Genomic DNA, 22,480 nt, shown 5'->3' with positions numbered 1-22,480 from the left:
GGGGAGTACGAATCTGGCCCAATTTTGCTGCACAAAGTCTTAAGTCTTTAGCACGTTTGATAGCCCCACCAAAATAACAGAATAACAGGGTTGGAAGGGACCTTGGAGTTCTTCTAGTCTAACCCTCTGCTCAGATAGGGAGCACTATACCATTTCAGACAAATGGTTACCCAACCTCTTCTTAAAAACCTCTAATGTTGGAACAGCCACAACTTCTGGAGGCAAATTGTTCCACTGATTAATTGTTCTATCTGTCAGGAAATTTCTCCTTAGTTCTAGGTTGCTTCTCTCCTTAATTAATTTCCATTTCATATTACCAGATGTTTTATTCCAGTCTTCTACCACAGCACATGTTATTTTGTATTCCATTGATGTTGCTAAGTACAGGGAGAACATAAATTAAAAATAATGAGAAGGAAATAATCCAAATAAAAAGGGGAAAAATGGATTTTTTTTAAAAAATCCATGTTAGGGCCATCCCTATTAGCAACAACAATACCACTTAGACTTATATACCACTTAATAGTGCTTTACAGCTCTCTCTAACCACTTTATAGAGTCAGCATATTGCCCCCAATAATTTGGGTCCTCATTTTGCCCACCTTGGAAGGATGGATAGCTGAGTCAACCATGAGCCTGATCAGATTTGGACTGCCATCTCAGCAGTCAGCAGAAGTAACCTGCAGTACTGCACTCTAACCACTGTGCCATCATGCCTCATATTACATTTTGTTTTCAAAACAACCCAACAAGGTTGTCCATGGACATTAATCCTACATAGGGTTTGATTAAGCCAAGAAGCTAAACACAGGGGAAATAATTCATATTTGACAGCACCCAATTAAAGTCAAAGAAAATTACATCCAGCCAGAAATATAATTGCCAGAGATAACATGCAGAAAGACGATTCCTCAAAGCCTGCCAAAAATCCTGTTATAAAGAAATAAGTCCACACTAACCAACATACTGCTGAACATTTCACACTCTGCTGAAGAAGTTGTACTGATTGGCATTGGACGGCATCTTGGAAGACCACCTGAATTTTTACATAGCCTTGAGAATTTCCTTTAGGTTGCCTCCCCACTCCGTCTGGTTTCTCTTCCTCTTGCTCCTCTATGCCTCTGCGGGAAATTCTGAGGATCTACAGCAGGGGTGTCCAAACTTGGCAACTTTAAGACTTGTGGACTTCAACTCCCAGAATTCCCCAGCCAGCAGAGCTGGCTGGGGAATTCTGGGAGTTGAAGTCCACAAGTCTTAAAGTTGCCAGTTTGGACACCCCTGATCTACAGCAAGATTAAACTTTCTGAGGCTGACAATGGTCATGATGAACAAATCTAAAAGGCATAAGCTTAGATTTCTGAGGACACATTCACTAACTTGAGGGAGGGAAAAACAGATCCCCACTCACCCAATGGATGCCCAACAACTGCAACGCTATTGCAAATTACAGGCCTAATCTGTAGGACTATAGGAGACTAGCTGAATGCCTCCACCTAGAGTTCGAATAGCAGTATCACAATTTGATGTTGACTTCCTCCATAGTTTTATCATGACGTTAAGAAATTAAGAGGGCAGGACAGAATGCCATGATAGCTCAAAATGTCAAATGTACGAGGGGGAAATGGTCTCTTAGTACCACTGAAGCTCATTCTCTTAGAAGGGAAAGGAATTGATCATAAACTGGGCAGCTAAAACCTTTCCAGAAATTTATTTAAAGCAATGTCATCAACCATGATGACACTGGCTCTAACATCAATGGGTTACATTTTTCGAATCAATTCTTGGTGTAAGTCATTGATCTAGGCAACCAAAAATTTTCTGATTGATAACTGGTCCAAAAAATCAATTTGAAATAATTTTCAATTGTGCCTGGGCAATCTTTTGGCCTCAGAAACGGCATGGGTGGCCAACATGAGCATCTGAAGCTCAAATGCACACATTCTTTTAGATCTAGAGCCAAACCTGCCCACATCGCCTTCCACTCTTTCTATATCGTTCACAGGCGCACGCTGGCCAGCTGAGTTCGGCCTTTTTTAAAGCCATTTTTTGCCCTCCCCGGGCTCCAGAAGCTTTATAGGAGCCTGGGGAGGGCGAAAGCAACCTCCCCTCCCCCGAGGCGCTCCGGAGGCATCAGGAGCTTCAGGTTTGTTCGTAGGACCATTTTCCGTCCTCCGGAGCCTTCAGGGAAGCATTCTGAAGGTCCCTGAAGGCTCCAGAGGGCTTAAACTGGCCCTACAAGCAAACCGGAAGTCCCTTTCTGAAATTCCAGTTTGCCCGTAGGGCTGGTTTTTTGTGCTCTGGAGGTTTCAGGGAAGCTCCTGAAGCCTCCGGAGGGCCTCCGGGGGGGGGGAGGCTGTTTTCGCCCTCCCAGGCTCCTATAAAGCCTGTGGAGCCTGGGGAGGGTGAAAAAAGCGTGCAAAAAATGGGGGTTGCATCTGTCGTGCGTACATGCGTGCTGGGGGGGTCGCGCATTGCATTATGGGTGCAGTACGCCCATGCACGACCCCCCTGCGCTCCCCCCGCTTATGGCACACAAGCCAAAAAAGGTTCACCATCCCTGAAATAGATGCTAACCTTCTCCTTCCCTCAAGGAAGCATTCTGTACTTCTAAAACATGTCCATTAAAGCCACGTATGTCAGAGTCCAAAAGCCTGCAAGGGCAAAACTTACAGCTAGGTCTCCGGAACTGTTGTTTCACATCCTTAGGCTGTACATAAGCTGGCCTTTATTCAAAATTTCAGTAACCAAGCAGCTGATACCACAAAGCTGTCAAAATGAACAGCATACAAATCAGATCCATGCAAGCAATTTTATCCACAAAATAGGCAGATTGTATCAATTTTTCAAAGGTTCTGACAGGCAACTGATTATCCGAATCTTTTTGCCATATTTTTATACATTGAAAATTTTCATTAGATAAAATTCTGCAAAACCAATAGAGAAGTAAAGTCAGCATCACTGCTGGAGTGAGTCCTGCAAAATAAGCTCTATTTTAGTTTCCTAGTTGTGTTCAGTCATGGTCATCAGGAGATTTCTAATCTCTAAACAAAAATCAATAAAATTCAAAAACTTTCAAGATTTCCAAATATGAAAGTAAAATATTTGTGCAGGTGGAATAATAACTAACAGATAGTGCAATGCTTTGTTCCTGATCATCACATTCTCATGGGTAAAAATCTTTCTTCTACATTATCTAGTTCCTTCTGCTCCCATCTCTACTTCCTCTGTAGCAATGTGCTTCCTCTTTATTAGAATGATACTACTTCTAGTTCCCCCTGTGCAGCCCAAATATTCTCTAAAAGAAAGAAAAAACATAAATCCCAGAAGGATTTTTCACTTCAGTGCTGAGAATTTTGAAGCTGATGTTGAGAACATTTTGTAACAATTACCTGTATTTCTTCACATGATCTATACCTTGAATTATTGCTCTAATAAACAAATTAAAACATCATGCAGGATTTGTCCTACTACTTAAAGCTGAGGGTAGTTTTTCCTTTGCTTTCTTCAGTCTGTGTGTGGATTAGTGGTGACGGGGCTAGTGGAGGTGTTATATCAGAATTAGGAGTAACAAAGAAATTAATAATAATTAATAAGGAAAGAAAAGCGGTGATGATGTGAAAAAGGAGAATCGAATCAGGAAATGTTTAAAAAATCTTATCGCTATCATTTAAAGTAAATGTTCTAAGTAATTCCAGTAAGGAAACTTGGCAAATGCAATTAGTCAATTCGGGCAAGGGATCCAATTCATGCATTACAAACAATATATTTATCTTATATGTGTGCATGTGTGGTGCTTTGATATTATAGAATTAATCTAAGGTATAGCTACAATTGATGGCTATTCCCAAAAATAACCCTGTTGACTGAATTTATTATGGCACTTGGCAATAGGTTTAGCAAATATATAGCACGACCCTCAAGATGAGGTTCATGTAACAAAAACAAGTTCAGTTTATATTTTTTAAAATTGCTTAGCACTTCTAAATGATCGTGACATTTATTTATTTAATTGTATATATTTGTCAACAAGTACAAGGAAGTAAGTATGAAAACACATGAAGAAATGGCACAAATAAATGGATATAAATAAGCAAAACATAGCCATAAACACATAAAAAGAGTACATATAAATGGGACAGTAGGACAAGGACGGTAGACACGCAGGTGCGCTTATGCACGCCCCCTTAGTCTTAAGAAATGCATAAGGTCCATGGTAGACAGCTTAAGGTAAAAGGTATGGGGGGTTAGAGGAACTAATAACAGGATCAGCTAGGGTGTTCCACACATTTACTACTCTATTGCTGAAATCGTTTTTCCTGCAATCAAGATTAGAACAGATTACATTTAGTTTGCATCTATTGATAGCCCTTGTGTTATTGCAGTTGAAGTCAAAGTAGTCCTTAACAGGTAGGACGTTATGGCAGATTATCTTGTGCACTAAGCTCAGGTTGGAACATAGACGACGTAGTTCAAGGTTATCCAGGCCTAAAATTTCAAGCCTGGTGGTATACAGAATTTTATTACGAGCAGAGGAGTTCAGTACTCTTCTTGTAAAATACCTCTGACCCCTCTCTAATGTTTTAATGTTCAAAATGCAGTGTGGCTTCCAGGCGGGTGAGCAGTATTCAAGTATAGGTCTGGCAAAGGTTTTGTATGCCCTAGTTAGCAGCATAGCGTTACCAGAGAGAAAACTATGTAAAATAAGGTTCACAAATCTGAATGCCTTTTTGGCAATGATGTCATAGTGACCTCTGGGGCTTAGATCTTTCAAAATGAGCACTCCTAGGTCTTTGGCAGAGTATGGGTCATCTTTTAGATGAAACGTATCTTAGACATCTAACTGTTAAACTTCATTCATCTCTAAGATGCCAGAATCTTGCTTGCCCCTTACAGCACAGTAATAAATAGAGGGCATCATCAAATAAAAAGTTGACATTTCAAGGTAACAGTTATATCATTCATCCTAAGGAAAAATAAATTATGGAAGTTGGGCAGAGCAGAAGTGTTGATCTTGCTTTTTCTCTCTTTCTGAAGAAAAATCTTCATTCTTATATCTTCCTTTGATGGTTTTTTGAGAGCTGATTGAGAATTGGTCGTCTTCACAGCAATGAGATTGCTAGCTGCTTAATTTTCTGCTGTGGTTGAATGAAAAACAAATGAGCAGACTTGCATTTCTGTTGTGGTCATTAGCTTTCATTCTGATAACAGCTTGCTACAATGCAGTTCATGGAAGTTTTGTAAATTATGCATAGAAACCAATGTGTGGATCTCTTGATTCCAGGACAGAAGGGGTAAAGTTAAACATCAGTTCCAAGATTTCTGGAAATCTGGTCAGAATAAATATTCAGAACCAAGGTTTATGAAAATTAATAGCTGACAGACTCTAGGGATGATAAATTCCTAATATATACCTATATTAATCATCTCTTTCTCTATGTGTGTCTAGGTCATTATTGACTGAATAAGTCCCTGCAGTTTCCTTGGCAGGGATTTCAGAAGTACATTGCCATTGCATCCTTCCTAGAGATGAGAGAGAGTGATTGACCCAAGGTCACCCAGTTGGCTTCATGCCTAAGGTAGGACTAGAACTCACAGTCTCCTGGTTTCTAGCCTGGTCCCTTAACTAATACAGCAAACTGTTCTCTTAGAATCACTTCTACTTTAAGCTTATTTGAAGGTATCATTCAATTTTGTTGAATGCTTTTTTCAGAGAGCAACTAGCTTGATCCTCAGCTGTATGTTAATGATGAATAATATTAAGTATTTTCTCTTTGTTTGGTCTAGCCTTTTCCATTGTGTAAACTTTGTTTCATTGCACTGTACATTAAATAATTGATAGTACTCAGCTTTTGAAAGAAAATCGAAGGAATGTTCTTATAATATATGTTTATGAGCATAGAGAAGACTCCTGGCTATGTCAAGCCTCAATAAGCCTCTTATTTAAAATTAGTCATTCTTACTGTTTCTTGCCAACATACTTACATATACTCTATTATTATTATTTTGCATTTATATTTCATTTTATTCATTGCTACTGACATGGACTAACAGCTGAATCTCTTATATAATTTGGCTATGAAATTATCCAAACTGGGGCATGATATTGTTACATTGTAATTTAGCAGACTTTTATTTTTATATGCAATGGGACAGGTTTTCAGGAATTTATATCATATGTGTAACATCATTATGAAGTATAATTGCTTGCATTGATTTACTTTTTGTGGTGTACACGAACAATGCATCAATTTGTGTCATTTGCATCTTGCAAGCTTACAAGTCAAAATAATGTTTAACTAATGTTTGTATATAAATAATATATACAGCTTAGTCCTTGACATACGACCACAATTTAGCTCAAATTTCTGTTGCTAAGCGAGAGAGTTGTTAAATGAGTTTTGCCCATTTTATAACCGTTCTTGCCACAATTGTTACATTGCAAGCACGGTTGTTAAGTGAATTTGGCTTCCCCATTGACTTTGCCTATCACATGACCCTGGGACACTGCGACCATCATGAATACGAGTCAGTTGTCAAGTGTCTGGATTTTAATCACATGACCATGGTAACTGCAATGGTCATAAGTGTGAAAAACAGTCATAAGTCACTTTTTTCAGTGCCGCTGTAACTTTGAATGGGCACTAAACAACTGTTGTATTGTACATCAAAAATTGTAAAATTGGATGCGGTCAAGTAATGAAATGAAGACCAGGTGCCTGTGTTGCTATTACAGTGGGATTATAATAATACAATATTATTATAATTATTATTATAATCCCAATGGTATTCTGGTTGCATGACTATGCAGCATCTCCTGTCATTTACAATTTTTTCCGTGTTCCCTTAATTTTACTTCTAATTTTACTTCAAAATCCCTTGATTTTACTTCCATGTGCTTTTATGTTTTCGGGGAGAAATTCTATACGTAGATTTTTGAATTATGAAATAAGTGATTATCTTGATATATTTTAAAAAAATGTTGATCAGAGTTTTCCAACTATGTAAAAATGAAATTTAGAATGTTCAGTCTATAGTCTTTGGTGGATTTACATCTTTTTGGCTTTTTAAACCTACTTATCCCCATCTAAATTTATCTACGTCATCCATCTCCTTTGAGTGAATTGAAGATAGTTACTCTAATTAAGAATCAGTGGACTGAACTGTTTGCCACTGCTTCTAGTTTATTTCATTTTATTTCAATAATCGCCTAATATCTAAAAAGTGGAGGTGATTAACTTATATTAATTAACTGAAAGTGATCTGATTAAGTACTTTCAATGGGTGTTATCTGCATTTCATTTCCACTCATCAGGAAAGCAGTGTTGTACCTAATTGCCACCATAGCAAATGCAAGTGCACCATAGGATTCTCATTTAACACCACCAATAGAGAGCCACACTTTCTAATTAATCTTCTATTTGAATAAGTGACATTTATTATGAATCAGTAGGAAGAAACAGTGTTACGCTGAGACCTTAATGCAAATCAGCGAGCATTTTTATGTCAGTCAGAAGATTTTGAGAGGCTTGGCACTCATGGTTTATTTAAGTACCATCACCACAGATTTTTTTAAAAATTGGGCAGCGGGGGGAGGGGGGAGGCATGAAATGAAGTCCTTGGTGATGCTTCTTAACCATGGAGCTCTCAGCTGCCACCCTTCCCAGCTTCTTCTAATGCGTTTTCTTCAAACCAATAACTTCAGGAAGGAAATATTCCGAGCATATATATTGATGCCGCTGCTTTCATTTAGCTGCATGAAAGGTTTTTACCATATACATTATTAAAAACCTAAGGCTGTATTCTCTGAAAATGGGGAAATCTGTTTTAGACAACTCTTCTCCCAAATAAATAAATCTAATCTCCTACTTGTAATATAAATAAAAAGTTCATAACCTCGGCATCGGAGAGAGAAAAAAGAACTTGTAATTTTATGGGGGAAATGTTACAGTGTGTTCAAAGGAGGAGGCGAACATCTTTATGTACAAATTGCGTAATCAAATGTTCTACAAGAGTGCTTATCTTTCTCTGTCTTAAAGAGAGTCAGCCAGACAGAATTCCATATATGTATCAGGCTGATACCAGTCCATTAATAGAGGGCTTCTGCATCCCATGTTATATAAGCTGACTTCAACATGTGCAACAGGCCTTTCCCTTGCTCTACTCCTCCCTTCAAATCCTACATGTGCTATAAATTTGCTCCAGATGGTTCCCAAGCCTCTATAACAGATTTGAAATGTACGTGAGGGGTTAAAGAGGAGGACAGATCTGATCCACTGAATGAAGTCTGGAGTCTATAAGAAGTTCAGAGGAAATGAGTGACAAATATATTCCTCTGAATGAAAAAGTAGGAGAAATGGGCACTATAGCTACAAAATCTACCATATTTACAAATGGACAAGCAGAGTCTATCAATAGGATATTCGTTGTATACTGGATAGCAAACACGAAACACCCTGATCCAGTATCAGTCTCACAAAGCAACAGTGCCAAAACGTTTCCTGCCTGTTAGCCTTTCAATTTAATGTATGCTGCCCCAAGCTCAGATACACTATTGTGGCATTGAGAGTGGCCAAACGCCAATATTGTGCCACTCTCATTGCATCCGCGGAGAACCGCCCTGCCGCCCTGTTTCGGGTGTCCCACTCCCTCTTGTTTCAGAGGCCGCGGGAGGCCCCTCTACAGGGCAGGGCAGAGGAATTTGGTAAATATCTGCAGGATAAAATCGCTCAAATCCGGAGGGATTGGGTCCCTGTCAGTGGTCCAATGGAGACGTCCATGGCGAGTCTTGAGGAATCGATCTGGGAGGAGTTTGACTTGGTTGCCATCGAGGATTTGGACAGAATGCGTGGACGACTGCGACCCACCACATGTTTATTGGACCCGTGCCCCTCCTGGCTTGTACTGGCATCCTAGGAGGTTACACGAGACTGGCTCCTGGGCCTAGTGAATGCTTCATTGAGCGAGGGGTCTCTCCCGGCCGCCTTGAAAGAGGCGGTGGTGAGACCCTTGCTCAAGAAGCCTTCCCTGGACCCTTTGGAGCTGGCCAATTATCGTCCTGTCTCCAACCTTCCCTTTTTGGCGAAGGTTGTAGAGAGTGTGGTGGCCTACCAGTTTCCACGTCATCTGGAGGAAAATGATTATCGAGACCCGCGCCAGTCCGGCTTCCGCCCCGGTCACAGCACGGAGACGGCCTTGGTCGCGTTGGTGGATGATCTCTGGAGGGCCAGAGATAGAGGTTGTTCCTCTATCCTGGTCCTATTAGACCTCTCGGCGGCTTTTGATACCATCGACCATGGTATCCTGCTGCGCCGGCTGGAGGGGTTGGAGGTCCGGGGCACCGTTTTGCGGTGGTTCGGCTCCTACCTTTCTGGCCGGACGCAGCGTGTGTTGGCAGGAGAAGAGAGGTTGACCCTACGCCCCCTTACTTGTGGGGTGCCACAGGGGTCGGTCCTCTCGCCACTCCTGTTCAACACATATATGAAGCCGCTGGGTGAGATCATCCGTGGTTTCGGGGTGGGATACCACCTGTACGCTGATGATACTCAGCTGTACTTTTCCACCCCGAACCACCCCAACGAGGCCATCAAAGTGATGTCCCGGTGTGTGGAAGCCATACGGATCTGGATGGATGACAACCGACTCAAGCTCAACCCCTCCAAGACGGAGTGGCTGTGGGTACCAGCTCCCCGGTTCAGCCAATTAACTCCATCATTGGCCATTGGGGGCATTCAACTTGCCCCCGTGGAGCGGGCGCGCAATTTGGGCGTCCTCCTGGATGCCCGGCTGTCCATGGATGACCATGTGACAGCCGTGGCAAGGGGGGCATTCCAACAGGTTCGCCTGGTGCACCAATTGCGCCCCCTACTGGACCGGGACGCCTTACGCACAGTCACTCATGCGCTGGTGACGTCTCGCTTGGACTACTGTAACGCTCTCTACATGGGGCTTCCCTTGAAATGCACCCGGAGGCTACAGTTGGTCCAGAACGCAGCCGCGCGGGTAATTATGGGGTACTAGGTACTCCCATGTGACACCGTTCCTGCGCGAGCTGCACTGGCTTCCTGTGGTCTATCGGGTGCGTTTCAAGGTTTTGATAACAATCTTTAAAGCGCTCCATGGCTCAGGACCTAGTTACTTGCGGGATCGTATTCTGCCCCATACATCCCTGCGACCAATCCGCTCGCACAGAGAGGGCCTCCTCCAGGTGCCGTCCACTAGACAGTGTCGGGGGGCGGCGCCTAGGAGTAGAGCCTTCTCTGTGGCGGGCCCAGCCCTGTGGAATGACCTCCCTCCGGATATTAGGAATACCTCTGACCTCCGCTCCTTTCGTATTAAGCTTAAAACCCACCTATTCCAAGTAGCTGGCCTGGCTCAACTTTGATCTAACCATATCGCTCCTGACGGGTTTTTAATTGGGTATTTTAATTATATTTAATTATTTAGGGGTTTTTTAATCACTGTATTCTAATTGTTTTTTATTCATCAGCCGACCTCCTCCTTGTGTATGTCTCGGTATATGTCTCTGTTATATGTTTGTTTTGTCCACATATTTATTTCATATGTTTCATTGTACGCCGCCCCGAGTCCTTCGGGAGAGGGTGCGGCTAAGAAATAAATATTTATTTATTTATTTATTATTGGTATTGGTTTCCTTCCAAATATACAGAAAACAATATTAAACTTTCCTAACCACTAAGAATCCCTAGCACCATGTAATGGAGTGAGCTCCTGTTACTTGTCCCAGCTTCTGCCAACCTAGCAGTTTGAAAGCACGTAAAAAGGCAAGTAGAAAAACAGGAACCACCTTTCGAGGGAAGGTAACAGCGTTCCGTGCATCTTCTGCGTTTAGTCATCCCGGCCACATGACCACAGAGACATCTTCGGACAGCGCTGGCTCCTCGGCTTTGAAACAGAGCTGAGCACTGCCCCCTAGAGTCAGGAATGATTAGCACATATGTGCGAGGAGAATCTTTACCTTTACCTTTACCTTTGACCACTAAGAAACGATATGGGGGAAGTGGTATTATCTTTTTTTTTAATTTATCTATGGCTCTTTATTGTCAATTAGTCAGACATTAGCAGCAAACAATAGTACCATATAGAAATTGTTTGATTGGCATTAAATGCAAACAAAAATGTGCCATTCAATTTTGCTTAGTTCAATTTTACATGAAATAATTATTTCATGCTTAAAATAATGGCAGAGAGGCCAGATTGTCAGGTAAATTCTCTATAACACACACAAAAATTAATCTTTCTCCTAAATGTCTCAAAGGTGCTTTTTCAAAAAGGCAATTGGGCTGTTTTTCCTTGAGAAAGAAGAAAATGTTTCTTGGATGAGAAGCAAAACAATTCATTTTTCTTCCTCGGGATAAAAACAGTCCAGTTGCCTTTTGAAAAAGTACCTTGGAGACAACTATGACCTGGATGACTGAGAATCGCCACAGGCTTTCTCCTAAATGCTATCTTGACTCCAGTTCTATCACCAATCAAGGCACAAATCTATTTCAAGAGTGAGACCCATTTAAATCAGTGGAACATATGCTTAGGTAAAGTATATTTAGGAAAGATTATATCAAAACAAATCTAACAACAAATTACTATGAGTACCAATATGGCCTGTAGCACCACAGATGACTTCTAGGCGACTGCAAGGAAGCACCTATAGTTGTTGTCTCTAAAGACTACAAAATGGACAATGAATACGTCATATGTTCCTTTCAAGAAGGGGAATTTAGAATTTCTTTTAAACATTACGCAGCAGTAGCTATCCTTTAAAAACACATCTACACTTGCTTAAGTATCTCACAATATGTGCGGAAAGTTTGAAAATATTATCACTGAATGCAATAAATCTGCAGGAAGCATTATCAGGGGCACATAGTCATATCACATATACCAATTAAATGCCCCATGATTAAGCAATGGAATGTCAGTCTGATCATATTGCACCATTCAAAGCGTGCATGCTACATTTCTTTCACTTTCTGATCTCACAGGAAACAAATGGGGTAGGTGGGTGAATAACTGCTTTTCAGAAGATCTGAAAAGGAAACGAAACTAGTTGTTGGCATTAAGGAATCAGAATAGATCTGGAAGGAACCTTGCAGGTCTTCTAGTCCAGCCCCCTGCTCAAGCAGGAGATCCTATACCATTTCAGACAAGTGACTGTCTAGTCTCTGCTTAAAAACCTCCAGTGATAAAGCACCCACATCTGAAGGCAAGCTGTTCCATTGGTTAATTGTTATCACTTTTAGGAAGTTTCTCTTTAATTCCAGGTTGCCTCCTTGGTTCAACTCAAAACATTGTTTCTTATCCTGCCCTCTGGAAAATAAGTTGACCCTTCTTCTTTGTGGCAGCCTCTCAAATACTGGAAAACTGCTATCATCCCCCCCCCCCCCACACACACACCTATTATTTTCTCTAGACTAGCCAAACCCAAATCCTGCAACTGTTCTTCATATGTTTTAGTCTCTAGGCCTTTAATCATCTTGGTTGCTCTTATTTGCACATTTTCCAGTCTCAAAATCTTATTTGTAATGTGGTGACCAAACTAGATGCAGTATTCCAGGTGTGGTCTTACTAAGGCTTTATAAAGTGGTACTCTGTTTATACAACAAGGATGGTATTAGCTATTTTGCTGCTGACTGATGTTTAAATGATTGTCCACTAGGACCCCAAGGTCCCTAGATGTAAAATCTTGCTTTTCTTCACATTAAATTTCATCTTGTTGGATAGAGCCCATTGTTCAAGGCTATCAAGATCTTTTTGGATGCAGAGCTTGTCTTCTGGGTGTTGGGTATTCCTGCCAGCTTTGTATCATCTGCAAATTTGATGAGTTCCCCTTCTATTCCCTTGTCTAAGTCATTTATGAAGATACTGAAGAGTACTAGACCTAAGACAGAACCTAGTGGTACGTCACTGCTTACTTTCCTCTATGTTAGGTATTCGACTATTAAGGACTTCTTCTTGAGTATGGTTTGTCAGTCAGTTCCAAATCCATCTGGTGATGATGTTATCTATCACACATTTTTCTAGCTTACCAAAAAGTAGGTTGTGGTCTGCTTGCTGAAGTCTATACTATGTCCACAGCTTTTCATTGGTATACTAATTTAGTTACTTTGTCAAAGAATAAAATAAAATCGGTTTGGCATGATCTGTTTTTAACAAACCCATGCTGGTTACTACTAACCAAACTTTATTTGTTTCTATATGTTACCAGATCTGGTTTTTTAAAAATTATTTTCCCAGTATCTTCCCAGGTATTGATGTTAGGCGATTGGTCTGTAGTTTCTGGTCTCTTTTTTTCTGTTTTTCTAAAGATGGGAACAATATCAGTTCCTTTCCAATCCTCTGGCATTTCCCAGTCCTCCAAGATTTTTAAAGATATGATACAATGGTTCTGAGCTAACATCTGCCATCTCCTTCAGGACTCTGGGATGCAATCCATCAGGTCCCCATGATTTATATTCATCAAGGTCAGCTGGACATTCTCTTATCATTTGCTTGCTTATTTAATTTTTTATTTCTAGTATGTGTGTTACAGTTATGTTTTGGGTAGGTTGAGCTATAGTTTCTTTTTGTGCAAAGACTGATGCAAAGAATGAGATAAGCAGCTCTGCTTTCTCTCTACTGCCTGTTACTTCCTTGCCATCTTCCCTCTTTTAGCGGACCAATTGTTTCCTTGACTTTTTCCTTATTATTCATATGTTGAAAGAAACTTGTTTTATTATCTTCGACTTTCGTTGGAAGTGTTTGTTCATTCTGAGCCTTTGCTTTCCTAACTTCATCTTTGCAGATTCAGGATATCTGCTGATATTCTGACTTAGTTATCTGTCCCTCTTTCCATTTTTTGTACTTATCCTTGTCTTTCAATTTATCAGAGCGATCATTATGCAACTCTGCTGGTTTCTTTTTGGATTTCTTGTTTTTCTTTTTCAGTGGTATTGTGTTGGACTAGGCTTTTGTGATAATACTTTTCAATGTTTCCCATGCTTCTTGAGCTGTTTCCCCCTTTAGGATTTTTATTCATGAAATTTTGCTTAGGCTCTGAATTTGTTAAAATCAGTTCTTTTAAATTTTAAGACACAGGTTGGATTTGTATTGTACTGATTGTATTATTATTATATTTTATTGGCCAAGTGTGATTGGACACACAAGGAATTTGTCTTTGCTCTCGAGTACATAAAAGATATAAGTGATAAATCATGATCATAGTCATTATATATCTTATCATGAATCATAAGATTCAACACTTAGTGATAGTCATAGGATACTAAATAAGTAATCAAAATCATACTAGGTCCTCAATGGAAGGCAGGTTAGTAGGAATTGGTTTTTCTGCAGTTCTAATTATTCATTGAAGTCTGTTTCTGTCTTGTTTGGTTGCAGAACTTATGTTTTATTTTATGTTCTGTTGCTTATGTTACCATTATATTGAATTCCAGTATGACATGGTCACTCTCACCCAAGGTTCCAGAAACTTCAACTCCCTCTATCACTTCTTCTCTATTAATAAGAATTAGGTCCAGTATAGTTTTTTCTCTAGTTCTCTCCTCTACCTTTCGGATGACAAAGTTGTCAGCTAAGTTAGTTAGGAATCCGTTTGATCTCCCACTTGCTGTAGAATTTGTCTCCCAAAGTTGATATCAGTGTAGTTAAAGTCTCCCATTACTACTGTGGTATGTTTCCTATATACCTTTGTTAATTGGTTAGCAAAGAGTTTATCTATTTCTTCTGCTTGGTTTAGTAGCCTGTAGTATACACCTATAGTAATGTCATTTCCCCACTTTTATATTGACCCATATGGATTCTAGGAGGTTTTCATCCTTGGTTTTGTGTATTTCGGTAGAGATGTAGTGATCTTTCATATATAATACAACTCCACCTCCTCTTTTGTTAGGTCCGTTTCTTTTGAATAGTTTGTATCCTTCCATCAGTACATTCCAGTCATGAGTTTTATTCCACTATGTTTCAGTAATGGCAACCATATCAGAGGTGGTATTCAGCAGGTTCTGACCATTTCTGGAGGACCGGTAGCAGAAATTTTAAGTAGTTTGGAGAACCGGTAAATACCACCTCTGACTGACCCCACCTCCATCTATTCTCTGCCTCCCAAGTTCGAGTTGATAGGGAGGGAATGGGGATTTTGCAATAACCTTCCCCTGGAGTGCCATGCCCACCACGCTCAGAGAACCTGTAGTAAAAAAAATTGAATCCCACCATTGAACTATATGATATCTGTCCTCATGTACTAATACTTCAGGTTCACCCTGTTTGTTCCCTAAAAATTGAGCATTAGTGTATAGGCATTTGAATCCTTTATGAATCTTGGGTATGTTTCTTATATCTCCTACTTTGTAACTGGGATTTCCATCCTTTCTATCATTTTCTACTTCATTATGTTTTTCTTTTTTTCTTTCTTTTTTACTCTTTACTCCCTTCCTCCTTATGTGATTGGTTATCTTGTGGTTTTTGTTTGGAATTATGTTCTATAGGTTGTGAAGATTGGGCCCCCTCCCCCCCCCAATTTTAGTGGTACAATCGATGGTACGGATGGCCAAGTACTGCTGGTTCTTGTTTGTTCCATGTAGGCTGAGATTGTTAAGAGAAAGACATGCTTCTCTTTTTTAAAAAGAAATAATGTGGCAAAACATTAGCTTAAATAAATATAAAGTTCCAACTTCACGAGTCTCCATTTCATGTTATTATATGAGACAAATTCAGAGTTCGATGCTTGTGGTTGTTTTTCCTTGTTTTTCTAGTAGTCTGAGTGATTTTTTTTTCATGAATAAGAATTGTGTACTTGTTATTTTCCTCTTTGACCTTAAAAGAGATCTCTTTCAAAGGCATCCATTAGTGGGTGATCATGGTCAATCCATATTTCACATTCCAAACAGGAGAAGAAATGCCAGACTTAAGTCTAAATTATGTCCTTAGCTGCATGTGGCTCGACTTGAACTTTACTGATTTGTCAATTTCCTTCTGTGACTGACACAAATGATAATAGTTGCAAAAGATTTATTCCTGTTAGACCAAAAGCATGCCTGGAATTTTATAAACCCTTTGAAAAAAATTATGGCAGTTAGATCTCAATGACTTTTTCTTTACTTTAAATGTTAATTTGGCATTATGTTCAAAAGCACACACATGCACAAATTTGTCTACATTAACAAAAGAGATGGAAGAAAATTTCAAATGTGACCGATTGCAGGTCCAAAGAAATGGTAAAATTCTATCACCCTATGAGCTTTCTCATTTTCTCCTTCACCTCAACTCTCTCCCTTCTCTCACCCTCCTGCTCACATTCATTATTCTGCTTTTGTTAATTCTACAAGGGACCACGAGCATTTTTAAGTTTCATCATCCCCCTATTTTCCTTTCTTGCCAACTTAAGAAGATCCAGCTTCCTAGTAAATATTTTTTTTTCTGTAGTAAATAAAGTGTTTTGCCCTTCTCCTACTTTCTCATTCAAACTCCAAATTGAAATAGACCGTTTCACTTAATGTGAATGGTCTAAGTACTATAAAAGCGATTGTATGGGAAAGACATTTCAAAAGACTGGAGGAACTGTGATGCATAGATTTTGTTAACATTCCATCTTACTTGTACAGCTGCATTCCTTTCAGTATTTTGTAGAGGTCTTCCATACATATAAAGTATACTGCTTTCTCTCATTTCTGACACTGTGAGCTACCCCTTACGTGCAGCTGCTCTACAAATAATCAAAATAGGGCCATAAAAGCAGGCTAGAAACCAGGGAATTGTGAGTTCTAGTCTCACAGTAAGAATGAAAACCAACTGGATGGCTCTTACTTAGCTCACAATGCCAGGCTCAGGTGATAATGTAGTTGGCCAATTACTGTCACAATCAATGGATCAATTCTTGGTTGATACCAAAAACCGGACTCAGCACTGATGGGTAAACACAAAGAAGAAGAAGAAGAAGAAGAAGAAGAAGAAGAAGAAGAAGAAGAAGAAGAAGAAGAAGAAGAAGAAGAAGAAGAAGAAGAAGAAGAAGAAGAAGAAGAAGATCTCTAAAGGAGAGAAAGAGAAGCTATCGTTTCCTGTAGAGGAAAAAATGGGTATAACTTTGGGCTTAGCAGAATGTTTATGGTTAATAGAGTCTGTGGTCAAGTTAATAGTTGCTGTGTATGCTTTTTGATTCCAGAAGCAAAGGGCCTCTATGATTTTCCAAGCACAGTTACCACAGGCATTCTCAAAACAATGTAGCCAAACAAACTAGATAGTCCAGGGCCGAAAGAGGCCAAGTATGAAGCTTACAGAGTCCACTACATATTTCCCAATCACAAAAGGTTGCTCATGAACTGAATCATCATTTCTGAGTTAGAAAGTCTTTTCCCATGCATGGTTTCTGAATGGTGCAGGCCAATTATATAGGCTGCAAAGGCGGGAAAGGAACACTAAGCGTGGACAAAGTTGAAACACTTGATTGGCGTATCAAGTATAGCTCATATGATGGGATTCTCACATAGACACCTAGTAGACAGTTTGTTTCTTTCTACAGCTTTTTGAAGACTGAAATGCACTGGTACTAGCAGGTAATCTCACTTCCTGATCCCTTCCACAGAACACTCTGTCTTTCCTGTTATTGAGCATTGTGGTGTTTCTTCAGCTCCTCATCCCCATATCTCCTTAAATGCTGTCTCCTGCACTACTGTATAAACTCTACCAATCCTTCGTTCTTCTTTCAGTCTCTTTATTACTAAATTCAGTGGTGTGTTCTCAAACTCCCAAAGATGTTACACTTATTTATTTATTTTTCCCCCTTCTGTTTCTGGAAAATCTGTTCTGGATGTTTGAGAGTACTGAACAGTGGAGGCAAAGGATGAGGTGAACAGATGCAGAAGTCCCAAATGGTAGTTTTCTGTATCTGTTTTGCTTACCATCTCATGGTCATCTGGATTTTTGTCACCCAGATGTAATATAGCATCATGGGAGGCAGAAGAACGCATGAGCAGAGTCCTTTATCGGGGACTGAGGGACAGAAAACATCTTTAGGGTTCCCCTGCTTCCTTGCATTTTTAACCCCAGTGAATCTTATAAAGTTTACTCTCATCCCAAATAAACTTCACAGTATTTAGTTTTCTGAACATCTTATCTAGCTGAGAAAATCACTAACACACATGAATATTCACTTATAAACCCTGTGCAAAGTATGGACTTTTTCTGGACTTTTCCCATCTTTTCCCACCCATTCCATCGCACCACTTTGGCAAGAAGTAACAGTCCCTGGAATTCATAAGACATGCACATTTCCCTTTAGAGTGCAGCCCCCCTTGAGCTTTCCAGATACATTCTGTATGTAAAGAGTTGAGTACAGCTGGCCTACATATCTACATTTCTTTAATGAATCAGTTTATAGAAAAGAACCATTTTAATGTAATCACTGTATCAATCATATGGCTGAATTGCAATACCACTATAAGCTAGTCATTGGTGAAATCATCCTCCCAACACAAATTCTTCTAAAACCATCAATAAAATGTCCAGGATCCAAAAATAAGCTCACAGTGTCTTTGAAAGCAGCCAAGACTACAAAGAGAGAGAGAGAGAGAGAGAGAGAGAGAGAGAGAGAGAGGGAGGGAGGGAGGGAGGGAGGGAGGGAGAGGGGGAGAGGGGGAGAGAGGGAGAGAGAGGGAGAGAGAGAGAGAGAGAGAGAGAGAGAGGCAGAGAGAGGCAGACAGAGAGACAGACAGAGACAGACACAGAGACCAAATGGAAGCAAGCTTCCTTATAATCAGGGTTAGTTATTTCTAACTAAACATGTCAGATTCCTAATTCTAAACTCAAAATATTTTTTGATTTGTTTTTTAAAAATATATTGCTTGATCTACCTGCTGAATGGGAAGTGATGGCTAAAACAACCCCCTTCTAACTGATTCCTGGGATTACTTTCAGTTTGTTCTGGATGGACTAATACTGGATTAATAATACATTAATATTTTCAATTCAAGAGAAATTAGATAGATTGATAGATTCTTCTGCTAGCAGGAAAGTATCCACCATATAGTTGGGGTTACAGCTTACTGGTGAGTTTTGATAGATGGCTAGTCTCCTGGATTCAGCCATCTGTTAGAACCTGATTCCTGAGGTAGCAGGGCTCCCCCTTCCTGCTTTACTGGGAAACCTCTACCCATCCTTCACTTCTGATCAACAAGGCTTTGTTGTTGCTCTTCCCCCTGAAACCAGAACCAGTCCTACATTTAAAAAAAAAACATGCATCCCAATTGACCCATTTGACTTTAATTTCTTCTAATTGAAATCTGTTTGATCATTGTGGTGAGAGGAGGGACAGAAAAATATTTCATCTATTCTTGAACATGTGAGTCCTCACTCACATGTCTGTCTCCATTCATCTTGACTACTATAACACATAATACGTCAGCTGCCTTTGAAGACCACTTGAAAGCTACAATAAGTTCAGAGTGCAGTTTTTGTGGCAGCACCTTACTGTACCTATAGTACATCATTACTTTGTTAATTGTATTAGTTACTGATGTGCTTCTGAGTACAATTCAAGATGCTGGTCATGGTCTATCAGTGTCATGCATGTCTCCAATTACTACTACCCATCCATAAGCTCTGCCAAGATGGGCATGTCTGGATCCCATCCAGAGGTGGGTTGTTAATTCTTTTACTACTGTTTCGGGCGCAGTCCCATGCACATGCACAAAAGCGTCCGGGCAGGTAGGCAGAGCCTCCTGCCGCAGCTACTACAGGTTCGGCTGATCAGGCCAAACCAGCAGTAACCCACCTCTGGTCCCATCACATAACCAGTGTTAAATAATGGGATCCAAAAGATGTGTCATATTTGCCCAATGGAAGAGCACTCCCTCTGAAATTCACATGACCCTGACTCTACCTGAGTTTTAGAAGACTCTTAAGACCTGTTTTTTAACCCCAGGCATTAGATGAGGTGGTGTCATGCCTATAATGATTGTTCTTGCCTGTTCTTCATGCCTCAAGCACAATATATTTTATGATTTTTTTTGGGGGGGGGTCTAGTTATTCTATGTTTTTTTGAGTCATGTGTTAATTGGGCAACTATATAAATTGAATGACTAAATGAATAAATATGTAGTCACCAACCTATTTTACAGATTCAGAGCTATGTACATTGAGTACAGAAGATTTGAAGAAGGGGTGTTATGTATGCTGCCTTCCGGTAGGAAAGGTGGGGTGTGAAATTATTTCTTTATTTGTAGCTTAACCAGGCCTGAGGAGAGGGGGGTCCAGCCGGTACATTGTTCTGGGGTTCATGGAACTCAAAGGGGGCCCATGAAGGGGGATTTTTTTCCCATTTTTACAATGTAAAAATGTAAAAGGCAATAATTATTAAGGGAACCTTTGGACTTATGTGGCTTTGCCCTTCTTTTCCAAACCTTCTATCTACATGGGTTCTGGCTATCCAGTATTATGCTAGGGAGGAAAGGAGATAGAGAGATATAGATTTTGCAAAGCCCCAAGTCATTATGGCAGGGACTTGCAGTGACAAGGAGCATTACGACTGTGTTATCACCCAACTCCATCTGGAATGTTGCTCCTGAATGTAAAGTGTTGAAACTCATTGCTCTTAATCCAGAAATATTCAGAGAGGGAGAGAAAGGAAATTAAAGTGATCAAAGGCAACATACCACTTAAGCATTTGCTTTTTTTTCCAGTATAACAATATTCCAATTCTCTATTAGTTCCATAATCATCACCTTAATGTCATCATTGTTAAAACTGGATCTTTGACTGGTCTTATATTGGGGGTAATTCTTAATTTGCATACTTTTTCTCAGAATTAGCAGAACTAAATAGAGGATAAATAGTTGGCCAATGCAGTCTAGAAATTCTAACTCTGACAATGGTTTTCTGCATCTCAGATCTTTCCTATCACATCCTATTTCATCAGAAGATGCCATCATTTTTACATTAGAAATTTTTGAATTACTTCTGAGCTCTTCTTTTTATTTATTTTTGTTTATCTCCTTCTGCAATAAAAAATATTATTATTATTAGTGCCTATGATTTTTTTTGTGAAAAGCGGTTCACACAACCATTGCACCATCCCCATGGTCACGTATTCAAAACTTGGTCAATTTGGTAACCAGCATGTGTTTCCTGCAGTTGCAGTCATGTGGTCACCATTTGCGACCATCTTAGCTGGTTTGCCCGTAAGCACAATTAAGGGGGGGGGGGATACTGAATTCACTTAACAGACACTTAAGTGATTGGTTTAACAACCATAGCCAAAAATGTCATACTGACTCACTTAACAACACACTTGTTTAGCAATGGAGATTTTGGTCCCAATTGTAGATATAAGTCATAAGTCAAGAACTACCTGTAACAGCTCAAAAGACAAACAATCGGAGGCTAAAAACAGCTAATGTTCAAAAGTAAAATTACTGTACAATGCTTAAGAAAGACTTGGCTTGCAAAAATGATGCAAATATACTTTATTTCTAAATTGTTAAATGGAGCAATATTTGGACTTCTACAATAATATTGCCTTAACATTTGGCTCTGAGCTACTTTTTGGTTCCAGGCATGTGAATGACGCTTATACTAATTCTTCTTCTAGTTCTTTTTAAAACTGGGAACCCATATGACCTGGCCTTTCTAAATCCAATTCAGCTATCTCAGAGCTGAAGTATTTTGAGAGTACCGTAATTAATGTATAGAGTAAGGTCCAAACCAGAAGCTAATTTTCACTTTCAACTGCTAAGTGAAATTATTTACATCCAGATTTTAAGAGCTAAATTAATTTCCTTTTCAGCTACTGATGAGTTACAGAAAATACATAATAAGCAAGCTGCAGTTAGGAAACACTAAGGGCAGGGGTGGGCTACTACGGGTTCACCCAGGTTCGGGAGAATTCGTAGCTAATGTTATGGGTGGTTCAGAGAACTCCAAATCCCACCCCTGACTGGCCCCACCCACCATGCCCACCTCTGCCACCCAACCCCACCCCTCCAGGACTCTCCACACAGCCCACTTTGGATGCGAGGTAAGTGCAGGGCCCGTGCGGAGATTCGGGGGGGGGGGGGGATTGGGCCTCCCGGAAAGCCTCCGGAGCCTGGGGAAGGTGAAAACACCCCTGCTGAGGTGCAGGAGGATGACTAGGCCACGCTCACCATGGCCGCGTCCACCCAGCAACTAAGCAGAGAACCCTTTGCTGAAATTTTTGAAGCCCACCCCTGATTAAGGGTACCTGATTTGGCTGCAAAAATCCAGTCACCCCCCTCTCAGAAAGAGATACTCTTTCTAGTCAGCTATCCCCCAAAACATTGATGTGTTCTACATAAATAGCATAAAATGTTATGATTGCTTTATGCACAGTAATCTTCCACCATCTTTTTTCTTCTGTTTTCGTTAAGGCTTGATTTCTTGAAGTGGGGAGGTTCAGGATCTTATGTGAAAACAGCACCTAGTAAGAATAGCACTATATCCACATTAGATTGGAGAAGCA

This window comes from Natrix helvetica (assembly GCF_964273705.1).
Source record: "Natrix helvetica genome assembly, chromosome: 1".
In the NCBI taxonomy this organism is placed as follows: Eukaryota; Metazoa; Chordata; class Lepidosauria; order Squamata; family Natricidae; genus Natrix; species Natrix helvetica.
This window is presented reverse-complemented; position numbering follows the sequence as displayed.